Below are 12,111 nucleotides of genomic sequence, written 5' to 3'. Positions count from 1 at the left end.
GATAATAACCCAATAATAGTTAGTCTCATCTTAACAATGTTTTAGTTCTTCAAATTCAACAGGAGCTAACAGTTTTTGGGATATAAAGATCATCAAATACATTTATGCCATCTTTAGTGAAATTTTGTAGGAGAAGTTCTTGAAAGTCCTGATCACGAATATTACAGTGTTTAAGCCATAATTCGAAATAACAATGATTATCTTTGCAAATTTAGACACACTTAGAAGATTTTAAGTAATAGAAGGCACATGCAATAAATTCATCAATCGAAAACATACATTCCTATTTTATTAAATAAAACTAAAGAACCTTAATTATGAATCTTAATACCTATGCCATTATCTACAAACAGTAGATCATGGTCAGAATTGCTATTAGTTAAGTGAAGGAGATTTGTATGATCAGAGTTGACATGGTGGCTGGCTCCTGAGTGAGGGTACCAAGTATATTCACACACTGAAGCTACTAGTGTTGTGAGATAGGCTCGGGGCTGATGGAAGTTAGAGGAAGGTGATGGTGGGACAGAATTAGAGTATGGAATTGGCACTGCATTTGTTGTAGATGATGAATTTGGGTTGAATTGCTGGTCGATGAAAACAGTTCCATGCACCATGTCCACTTCATCCACAAATTTGACAGTTGGGTCTTGAAGGATTCCAAGATGATCTACCACCTTGATTGAATCTTCCACCACACCCTCTATGAAATTAAGTGCCTATGCCAGAATCATTAAAGAAAGACTGGGTAAGATTTGTTAGCGGAATTGTTTATGTTGGGGTTCTGAATTGATCCAACATATCCTCATATGCTCTAAGAAAAGATTCAGCCTCACATACTGAAAAGGATCCAAGTCTAGACATCATAGAGGTAATGTAACAACTATATTACATCCAAGATAGCTTGGATGTGATCATCTTCATTGATTTGATACCCTATAGCTAGAAGAGAATCAACTAGCTTTCTAATTTTTACAAGAAAGTCTGAAACAATTCCTGTTTTCTTTACTGATTTCAGTTGGATTTTGATATTTTTTACTCAAGGCTTTGATGTATAACTCCCCAAGCATCACAGAATTTATTGCATTGAACAACCCTATTCTTGAAGCTGGTGCTAATAGACGCAAGAAACCAAGTTGTCAATGCAAGATCATCTTGTCTCCATTCCTTGTAAGCAGAAGTTTCTTGAAGATTTGTTGATGTTGAAATCTTTGCAGGTGAATCAGTCTTGGTGGCAGAATCAGCTTTGGATGCTGAAACAGGTTCAAATCATACAGGAGTTTTAGTACCATCTAAGTGTTTCTCCATCCTTAGAGTCTAAATTGTGAGCAAAGCATCATGCCTCCATGTGTTGAAGTTATCTTCATCAAGCTTCTCAGCAATTAGGATGAGAGGTGTTTTGTTGATCGTGATTGGAAAAAAAATAAATGCAGTGAAGAAGAGATGAAGGATCAAGAAGTCTGCAAGACTATGGCTCCAGATACTATAATAGCATTTGTAAAGTAGTGAGAAGAAGAGAAATTGATCAATGATCAGAGAGAGAACTGTGACTAAGTGAATTATGAAAAATATTGCTTGTGTGTTTAGTATACAGATTTTGCAGTGTATTGATACACAAGCAAGGGAGAATAAGAGTAGTTGGAAAAAGCAAGAGAGACTCTAACAACCACAACAAATTTCTAAAACTTGGCAGCTACTCCCTAACTTACATTTAAACGCTAACCAACTTCTTTTACTGATATACTCTTAACAGTCTCAAATAAAGAACTAGCAATTATTTCTACCTATTTTGAGGTGAAAAGAGAATATGAGATAAAAAAAAAAAAGGAAGAGGGAAAGGAGATATTAGGATGAAGCAATAACGAGGAAGTCGAAGAAGGTTGAGGGAGGGGCCATCACAATACAATCGAGGAAAGCTAGTGGTGGCATCCCCAACAAAGAGCATCACACACAATAAAAAATATTATTACACATCAAAATTAATCACTATATATTTGTGTATAAATACATATGTAGTTTAACTTATTTTAATATATATTTTGTATTTCAATATATCTTCTACTGGTGACTAATATAGTGACAAAAAATTATACATATAAAATATTATTTATATTCCATTAAACTAAACCCAGATTTTGAACCCAATACATTTGTTTTTGGTTGAAATAAAGGGCTTAAAGTCCGAAGTATAGAAACACAACATTACAACTCATTAATAAGTCAGGATAAAGAAACATCTAAAATGGTCTTTAATTATGCAGATGCCAAGTCAACGAATAAGTACCTTGAACTCTCTTCCAAATTCCTTTTGACAAGCCAATTTGCAGCTTAGTTGCCTTCTTTAAGTGTGTACTTGAGTTTCAATATTATATATAACTTCTCTAGCCAAATATTAATACTTCTGATAAAGTTGTTTGGATTTTTTTTTTTTTTCAAATTTTTTATGTTTGTGATTGCTTCATAAATTATTTGTGGTTCCATTTTTAGCTCTACATTGTTGAACCCTAGCACCCAAGCAGTTTAAAATGCATGGCAAATCTCCCACAATTCGCTATGATAAGTAGAATAATATCCTAAATTGACCATAAGTCCTGTAACTCATCTATTCAAATGATCTCTTGCCAACCCTCTACATCCTAAAGCTTTTGAATTTTCATAAGATGCACCATCAGAATTGAATTTTATCCAGCTTTTCGTTGGAGGTCTCTAGACAACATCAATCTCCACTCTTCTTCTCCTTTGGCGAAAGAATTCCTGTTTCTTAAAAGCTTCATCAATGGATTGGATCGTCTCTACAAGATAATTCTACTAGCATCAATTGGACAAAAAGGGAGAAAAGATTTTATGATTTCTCCACCTCCAGAGCCATCAGCAGGTGCTACCATTTTTTCTAAACGAATCTGATAATTACTTTAAAAGACAACAAAACCAACAAAAAAGAAATCTCATTCTGACCTTTGAACTTTACCTCCAGTGAGACTAATTGGCTCATCTGTCAATACTTTTCTTTGGATTTACGAAAACATATCCATATGACACGTTAAACTGCTGATCTATCCATTAAATACCAATTAAAATTAACCGATTTTTTGTTGGAGGTTTTGTTATCTTTTTAGAATAATCGATAGAGATCGTTTAAGATATTTTTTTGTTATTTTTTTTCATATGCATTGGTTAAATTTATATATAAGAACTAAGAAATATTAGTGGTTTTTAATTTTTTACTTATAAAAGTTGAACGGATGATATATTTTTTTAATCTTTTAATTGTTGTTTAGAAAAATTGTTAAGATATTATATTATTAGAATTATGTTAAGTTTTAGGTGTACTCAATTTGAATTAACTATCGTAATTCACATAAATTCATTATTATTAGAAGTGTATATTCTATTTTATAATAGATAATAAAAAATTAACACAATATTTTATCTAAAATAGATACAACAAATAAAAATATTTATGTCAACTACTCATGTATATATAACATCAAAAATTTAAATTTCAACATTTTGGAATAACTTGTAACAAATAGGTAAGACTGATCATAATAATTAGCAATATCATTCTTATATATATATATATATATATATATATATATATATATATATACTCTATTTAATTTTTATAAGTAAAAAAAATAAAATCAATAATATTTTTTAATTTTTGCATAACAAATTTAGCTAACGTATGCCAATGAGTAATAGCTCAAATGGCATAATTTTTCTATACTCAATTAAGAGGTTGTAACGATCTCTGACAATTATCCTAAAAGACAACGAGGTCTCTAACAAAAAATAGTTGTCAATCCTAGTTGGTACTTATCGGATAAATCAGCTGATTTACGTAAGCACGTTTCTTTAACTCAAGAGAGAGATCATTGGTAAATGGACTAATCAGTCTCACAGTGTTAAAAGATCAAGGGCCGGAATTTTTTTTTTTTTTTTGGCTGGGGACGCCGTGATCTTTTGAAAAAATTATCCGGGCCAGAATGGGTATTCACTTTTTTTTGTAGGCCAGCAAATGTTATTTGGAGATGGTTGTGCACCACTCATTTTTTTTCTGGCCCATTGCCAGAAAAGCTGACCTGGCGGAAACACAAACAACCAGCCTGAACAGAGTTTTTGTTTATATAAGTTCTAATGGTTTTTTTATTTACGGTAAAGCTGCTCTGTCTTTTCTTTTCCTTTTTTTAAAGCTGCTATTTCTATATCAACATAGAACATTTTTTTCCCTAATGTGGAAAGGAACATAAAGCGTCATCTACAGTCTATATAAAATGATTGGGCTCTATCGAAGTGTTTTTGTTTCATTTCTGGGCTTGCTCTTGTGAATTCTCTTACATGATCCTACAAATATATTGCTGGTGGATTCGAACCGTTAAAAGCATACCGAATTCTATTCAAAAAAAAAAAAAAGAGAACCTACCAAAATTACTTGGATTGAATTTTTTTAAAAGCAATATTCTTGCTATGCCACTTAAGTCCATAATATGGCCAATAAACTTTAAGTCACATGACATATCTCTCTTCTCATTTCAAAGGTCTCAAATTTAAATCTTATTGATTACAATTGAAAAAAAAAATTTGATAAGTATGTGAATAGTATGTAGATGTATTATGTACCTAAAACTTAGGATTGTCCAATCTATCTGTATTTAAAATTAGAAGTTGTCCAATCCATTAACAAAAAAAAATTCATAACATCATCAGGTCCAAATTTGATAACATATCTGACAAAACAAAAAATAAAAGAAAATAAATAAATTTGAAAAATAATATTTTCAAAGGTTATTACTTATTACTGCTTGAGACTTTCTAGAATCAAAAGAATTAGAAGTCTTTCCAAGTCAAACAAATAACTTTTTCTAATTCTAACTAAAGTCCAAATATAATGGATCCATTTTCTTGGGTGTTTTCTTCCATTTCTATGAATAAGAAAAGTCACCCAGTGCAATTCATTGAACCTACGTTAAAGAAAACTTTAACAAATAACGAACACTTATAACGTGTTTGATGACACTATGAGATCAGATCGATTGATTATAACATGCATATCACATTCACAATAACGTCACTACCTAATTCTAATACTTTTGTGTGGTTCCTTATGATGAACATGCTACCTAACCTTAACGTGCAAAAAATGTATTAAAATATGGCATGCGCCATGTTAGGGGCTTAGGAATAGGAGGTAAGCAAGAAATAGAAACAGAAGGAAGCTTCCTTTTCTCACTTTTCATCCCCACCATCACCACTCGTTTTCTTTCATACTTCATTAAGATTCATTATTGCCAACGTCCTCATATCATTTGACTCATTATTTTACTCTCATCTCATGGAATAAAACTCACATCACAGGCTCTTTTTTAGTTCAAGTATTTTAATTAGACTAGAGAGTTTATTATTATTTCCTTGTTGATTGAGATTTATGCTTTCAACATTTTTAAGATACTAGATATTTGAGTTATGTATTTTATTTAATTATCAATGCAATATTAAATATTTATGTAAAAAAATTATATTAATTATACATGCAAATTTAAATTTTAAAGTAAATTCTAGTCACAAATTTAAATAAGAACACAAGAAAATAACTTATAATATAATATTCGAAATTAATAGCTATTTCAATCTTCTTTTTTTTTGAAAAATCGAGGGATCAGAAATCCTAAAAACCACAAATAAACTTACAAATTTTAAAGTCTAAAGCAACTATAAGACTTCACTAATTTCCTCTCTCATATGATACCCCACATTATTAGAAAAGAAGATTCTAGTTCTCTCATTGTTGACTTTTTTACTCGAACTATCACAAAAAGGCTCCAAGAACTCTTTCAATAATCTGAACCTACTCCAAACTGGCTTTAACAAAGAGTATCAAATCGTTTGTAAAGTAGGATGAGAGATATCGAGGCCACCTTTATTGAGTCTGATAGGTTTTTAGTACCTAAGATTGACCGCTTCCAAGATAAGGTGAGTAAGACGCACCATGCATAAGACAAAGATATACAGAGAAATAGGATCTCCTTGACGAATTATCCTAGACGAAGTAAATTCATACAAAGCCTCCCCATTCTAAAGCACCTTCATCTTGGCTGAGAAAATACACGTACAGATGAGATTAGCGATGCGAAAGGGAATGCTAATGTCCTCGAGGGTGTTCTTAATAAAAATCTATTCAATCTATCATACACTTTTTTCATATCGATCTTGATAGTCATCCATCCTTTAACCCCTTTTTTATTTCACATAGAGTGAATAACCTCCTGAGTGATGATAATATTATCAAAGCTATATCTACTAGGGACAAAACTACGTTGCATCGGCTGAACAAGCTTCTCCATAACTTTTCTTAAGTGCCTGGCTATAATCTTAGTGATGACTTTATAAGAAACATTACATAAGCTAATCGAACACATCTGTTTTAAGTTGATGGGGGCTCTATTTTAGGAATCAAGGTAATAAGGGTCTCATTTATCTCCTTAACCTCACGAGGATGAGTAAAAACATTATGCACAAGCCTACATAAAATCAGCACCAATCCAATCCCATTTAATCTGGTAAAAAACTACTTGAATATCATCTTTACTTAGTGCTTTGAAACTAACCATGATAAAAATAGCATCTTTAATTTTTCACTCAAAAAGATTTTCTCCAACAAGGTTTAAATTCTCATAGCTCAACATTAGAAATCTTTGGCATAAAATTAAAGGAATCTCAGGTGTATCATCCAAGTAGAGAGTAACATAGAAAGAACTGACTATCCTCTTAAGCTCCGCACTGTCTGTGATCCAGTTACCATTATCATCTTAGAGTGCCTCAATTTTATTCCTCCTTCTTCTAGTCATCGTAGTGTCATGGAAGTATTTTGTGTTAAGATCACCAAATTCTATCCAATTACACTACAATTTTTGAAACTAGAGCAGCTCTTCCTGAGCTAAGATCTCTTCATTCTCTCTCCAAAGTTTACCTCGTAGCTCTTCTAAGAACCGATTATTACCACTACTCAGATTATTTGAAATGACATATAACCTCCCCAAAATCTTGGACTTTTTCATGTTAGTACCAAACACATTGAAATTTCAACTTTTGAGGGATTTCTGAAAATCATCAACGCAATTATTCTAAGAATCTTAAAGCTTCTAACTTCTATAGATTAGATTATTAAACTCTGGGTGAGAGAGCCAAGCTACAACAAATTGGAAAGACCTTCTTTTTCTGTTAGGAGGGGCAGATTAAGAAACATGGAGAAGAAAAGGAGAATGACCGAATTTTATCATTGGAAGATGTTTAATAACAGCATCAAGAAAGATAATTTGCCAATCAATATCACTGGGACCTTTATCAAAGTGTTCAAATAAACTTCTTTGTTTTCATGTGTATGGCCTGTCGGTGTAACCCAAATCAAGAATACCACAGTTAGATACATAATCTTGAAAACTTTTACAAGCCCCAATATTTTGCGAAACAAATCCCCCTTTCCTTTCAAAATCATGCAAATAAGCATTAAAATTCCCAATAATACACCAAGAAAGATCCATAGACTTGCTGATCATTCTGATATCCCTCCAAAGATATTTTCTAATAGTTTTCTGTGAACTGCCATAAATGGTCGTTAGCATTCAGGGGGTAAGAATTACTGCCTCGAACCTTTATGTGAACAAATTATAAAGGGTTAAGTATGATTTTGATCCCCAACGTAGAGGTCGAAAATCAGAATCGTCCCCAACTTTTTTTTTTTGCTACGAAATGGTCCCCAAAATTTCAGTTTGTTTTAAAATCGTTCCTCGGACAAAAATACCCTTCTCCCTTCACCCCAAAATCAACCACCACCACCACCACCAGAACAGAAGCCTACACCCAACCAGAACCACCACCACCACCATCAGTATCATCATGGTCATCATCATCTTCATCATAACTTTTTCCAAAATAATCAAGAAACCACCACCACCACCACCACCACCATTAACATCATGGCCTCATTATCATCATCATCAGAAAAAATAATCAACAAATTTGTACCATCACAATAATCAACAAATTTAGCAACAACAATATTCCAAATTCAAATTTCAGCAACAACAATATTCCACAATAAATTTCACAAAAAATCTAATTCAAAGAAGAAGAAGAAGAAGCTGGTGGTGGTGCGGTGGTACGGTGCGGTACGGCAGGATGGCAGGGTGGCAAGGCGGCAGGGCGACAAAGAAAAAGAAGAAGAAGAAGAAAAAGAAGAAGAAGAAGAAGAAGAAGAAGAAGAAGAAGAAGAAGAAGAAGAAGAAGAAGAAGAAGAAGCTGGTGGTGGTGCGGTGCGGCAAGCGGCAGCGCGGCGGTGCGGTGGTGCGGCGGTCCCCTTCTCTCCCCCCTCCTCCCCCCTTTTCTCACGCCCCCCTCTCTCTCCCCACCCCCCTTCTGTATCCTTTCTTTCTTTTTCTTTATTTATTTTATAATTTTTTACTGAGGGATAATTTAGTAATAAAAAAATAAAATTAGTAAAAAGGACGATTTTAAAACAAACTAAAACTTTGGGGACCATTTTGTAGCAAAAAAAAAAAGTTAGGGACGATTCCAATTTTCGATCTTTACGTTGGGGACCAAAATCATACTTAACCCAATTATAAATTATGTTGCAAAACATCAATTTTTTAAACATCAGAGTTTCACAAGCACTAAATACCACTAGAGTGGCCCTTTGCTTCTACCACAAACATACCATTGATGCGTGAGCATCTTTCCTATCTTTTCCTAGTGAATTTGCATCTAAATTGTTGAGTTTAATAAAGAATTAATTATCTTTTAGTCAATATGGATGCTACTTTGAATCTTGTGCAATTCTGTTTATTTTAGGTAACATTCAGCTGGATTTGATGGAGTTTCTGCAGAAGAAGAGATGAAGGCGAATGATGCTGTCAACCCTGACCTCTCTGCACTCAAACCTAAATAACTCAAGCTACAGAGGTCCAATGGATGTGATTCTAGTGGCGTTAGAAAGATAACTTCCTGAGCTTTCCAATGATATATAATAGTTTATACTTCTTCTCCGAAATTGCTGCCAAGGTTGCGCCTAACTTGAGATTTCTCAAGTTAGGCGCAAGACACAACAACAATATGCGAGATTGGTCCTGCCCACTTCAAGTTAGGCGCACTAAAGCCCAAAGTTAGGCGCAGCTTCACTCAACTAAACTCCAATTCATGCTGCCAAGCCCAAGTTAGGCGTGGATCCTAGTGAAGCCAAGTGGTCCCCATCCATCAATTGAAGATTTGCTGATTGCTATAATTAATTCTAATTTAAATTCAAATTTTAAAAATAGGAAAAGATATTATTTTAGTTTTAAAGATAGATTTTAAATTAATTAGGATTAGATATAAATAGGGGGATACCACCTCAACATTATTCCATCCCAGACTACCAAAATATATTTTATTAGAATACTAGTTTTCTACTCTAAACCATGAGCAACTAATCCTCCATTGTTAAGGTTAAGAGTTTTGTCTATTTGTATGGATTGATTTTATTACTTTATCTATTTTAATTCATGTATAGATTTATAATTTAAGAATTGTTTTTGCTCTTTATCTTATGAATTTGGGTGGAACGGAAGTATGACCCTCTTTCTATTTGAGTTCTTGTATAACTTGAAAAAGCTCTTTACTTGAAAAATAGCTTGAAAACATATTTTCCTAAATTTTAATTATCTGGATTTAACGGGATACGTGATATATAATCCTTTTATTTTTGGGTAATTAGAGTTTTTGTGGCATATAAACTGGAATTTGATAATGTAGCTTCTAATTGGAATTAATTGACCAAGAAATTGGCAGTTAATGAATTTTAGAGGAGACTAGAAAGGTCTATGGAATTAGGGTCTAGTCACATATAGTTTGCCATAAATTAAATCCTACATAATTAAAATAGTTAGTAAGAAAAGTAAATCCGGAAAAATAGATAACTCTGAAGCCTTAACTGCTTCTCCATATTTTATTCCCAACTTACTTATCTGCCTATCTTTAATATTTTTTATATTGTTTAATGTCTTTTATATTGCTCAAACACTCTTTTCTGTTTGTCTAACTAAGCCTATCAAACACTATTGTTGCTTAATACATCAATCCTCGTGGGATCGACCCTTACTCACGTAAGGTATTACTTGGTACGACCCGATGCACTTGCCGGTTAGTCTGTGGTTAGAAAATCCGCACCAACCATCAAGTCCTATTTTCTCTCTAACATCCCTGCCACGATCCCACTAATGTGAGTTTCAAGTAAGATAACAAAATTCACTTCATAATTTCTCTTTAAGTCTCTAATTAAAGTAGGAAAAGTTCTCCTCCCACGGAATACAACAGTTTCAGGTAATAATATTCATGAGAAACTAAATAAAGAAATAGGTCGTCAAGGGCTAAGGGCAAAAATTAAAAACGGCTTGAGGCATCAACCCCACCCGTTTTGCTAACCCGATTCACGGTACTCTGGGCATCATTCTCCTGCATCACTTCCAATTTCGTTGCACACATCGGAGTAAGATCTGGCGGCTTATCCCGTACTAATTCTACAATCATAGATTTTTCTTTATCACTAGGATCAGGACTGTGGCCACTGAGCTGGATCCCCAAAGAGCTTGAGGCTTCAAAGGTCTTGTGGTTAAAATTTTTCTTCCTCATAGCTTCGAAAGCTTCCCATTATTGATGCACCGTACCCCTCATATTTTCTATAATCACCTTCTATATATCTTCTTTGTACGGATTTTTGGAGGTGAGAGTTTTGCTCGGTAACGCTGTATTCGCAGGTTTGAGGATTATGGGAGTCTTCTCAACAGCTTTTTGTTTAAGCTTGCAGTCACCTTTTTGGGAAGAATTTCCTCGTGGGATCGATCCTTACTCACGTAAGGTATTACTTGGTACGACTCAGTGCACTTGCCGGTTAGTCTGTGGTTAGAAAATCCGCACCAACCATCAAGTCCTATTTTCTCTCTAACATCCTTGCCACGATCCCACTAATGTGAGTTTCAAGTAAGATAACAAAATTCACTTCATAATTTCTCTTTAAGTCTCTAATTAAAGTAGGAAAAGTTTCCCTCCCACGGAATACAACAGTTTCAGGTAATAATATTCATGAGAAACTAAATAGAGAAATAGGTCGTCAAGGGCTAAGGGCAAAAATTAAAAACGGCTTGAGGCATCAACCCCACCCGTTTTGCTAACCCGATTCACGGTACTCTGGGCATCATTCTCCTGCATCACTTCCAATTTCGTCGCACACATCAGAGTAAGATCTGGCGGCTTATCCCGCACTAATTCTACAATCACAGATTTTTCTTTATCACTAGGATCAGGACTGTGGCCACTGAGCTGGATCCCCAAAGAGCTTGAGGCTTCAAAGGTCTTGTGATTAAAATTTTTCTTCCTCATAGCTTCGAAAGCTTCCCATTATTGATGCACCGTACCCCTCATATTTTCTATAATCACCTTCTATATATCTTCTTTGTATGGATTTTTGGAGGTGAGAGTTTTGCTCGGTAACGCTGTATTCGCAGGTTTGAGGATTATGGGAGTCTTCTCAACAACTTTTTGTTTAAGCTTGCAGTCCCCCTTTTTGGGAAGAATTTGGCCAATTTTAGCTTGTGAATTTTTTTTTTTTTCTTTGAGAATTTTTGTCTACCCCTTTCTTGAGAATTCTTTCTTTGACCAGAGTTGGTTGCATAATGCCCGTATCGTTGGAGGGCTACCTCTCGTTGAGAGATTTTCTACATAGTATTTGCACCTTCTTCTATCAAGACATTAAAACGAGATCCTCCTTGGAGGTCGTAATTCTTATTTCCTTTATTTCTTTATCCATTATTATGAGAATCTTTTGGAGTAGCTATGCTTTTATTGTCTGTATTATATCTTTTATTTTTCTTTTTTATTGGTCGCCTTATCATCATTTATGGACCAAAATCAAGAAGATTCTTATTAGCACATTTATCCTCTTGATTCTCGAGCTTCCCTTAATTAGCAAGAGTTCTAGAAATGGTGCTCTTGTTGTATCTCACCTTCGCCAATCGACATAGCTGCAATTCCAGTCGCTGGATGAGTCTCCACGCTCATAGTAATTTCACTGTATTGATCACT

General features: G+C 34.0%; 1 pseudogene; it reads right to left on the bottom strand.

Annotated features, from left to right (window-relative positions):
- Positions 1–311: 311 nt before the first annotated feature.
- Positions 312–10,662, bottom strand: LOC148578539 (uncharacterized; annotated as a pseudogene).
- Between the last annotated feature and the right edge of the window lie 1,449 nt (positions 10,663–12,111).

The sequence above is a fragment of the Arachis ipaensis genome, chromosome B1, assembly GCF_059453495.1.
Source record: "Arachis ipaensis isolate K30076 ecotype BB chromosome B1, ASM5945349v1, whole genome shotgun sequence".
Lineage (NCBI taxonomy): Eukaryota > Viridiplantae > Streptophyta > Magnoliopsida > Fabales > Fabaceae > Arachis > Arachis ipaensis.
The sequence above is the reverse complement of the archived record's forward strand: the minus strand, read 5'-3'. Positions and strand labels throughout refer to the sequence as shown.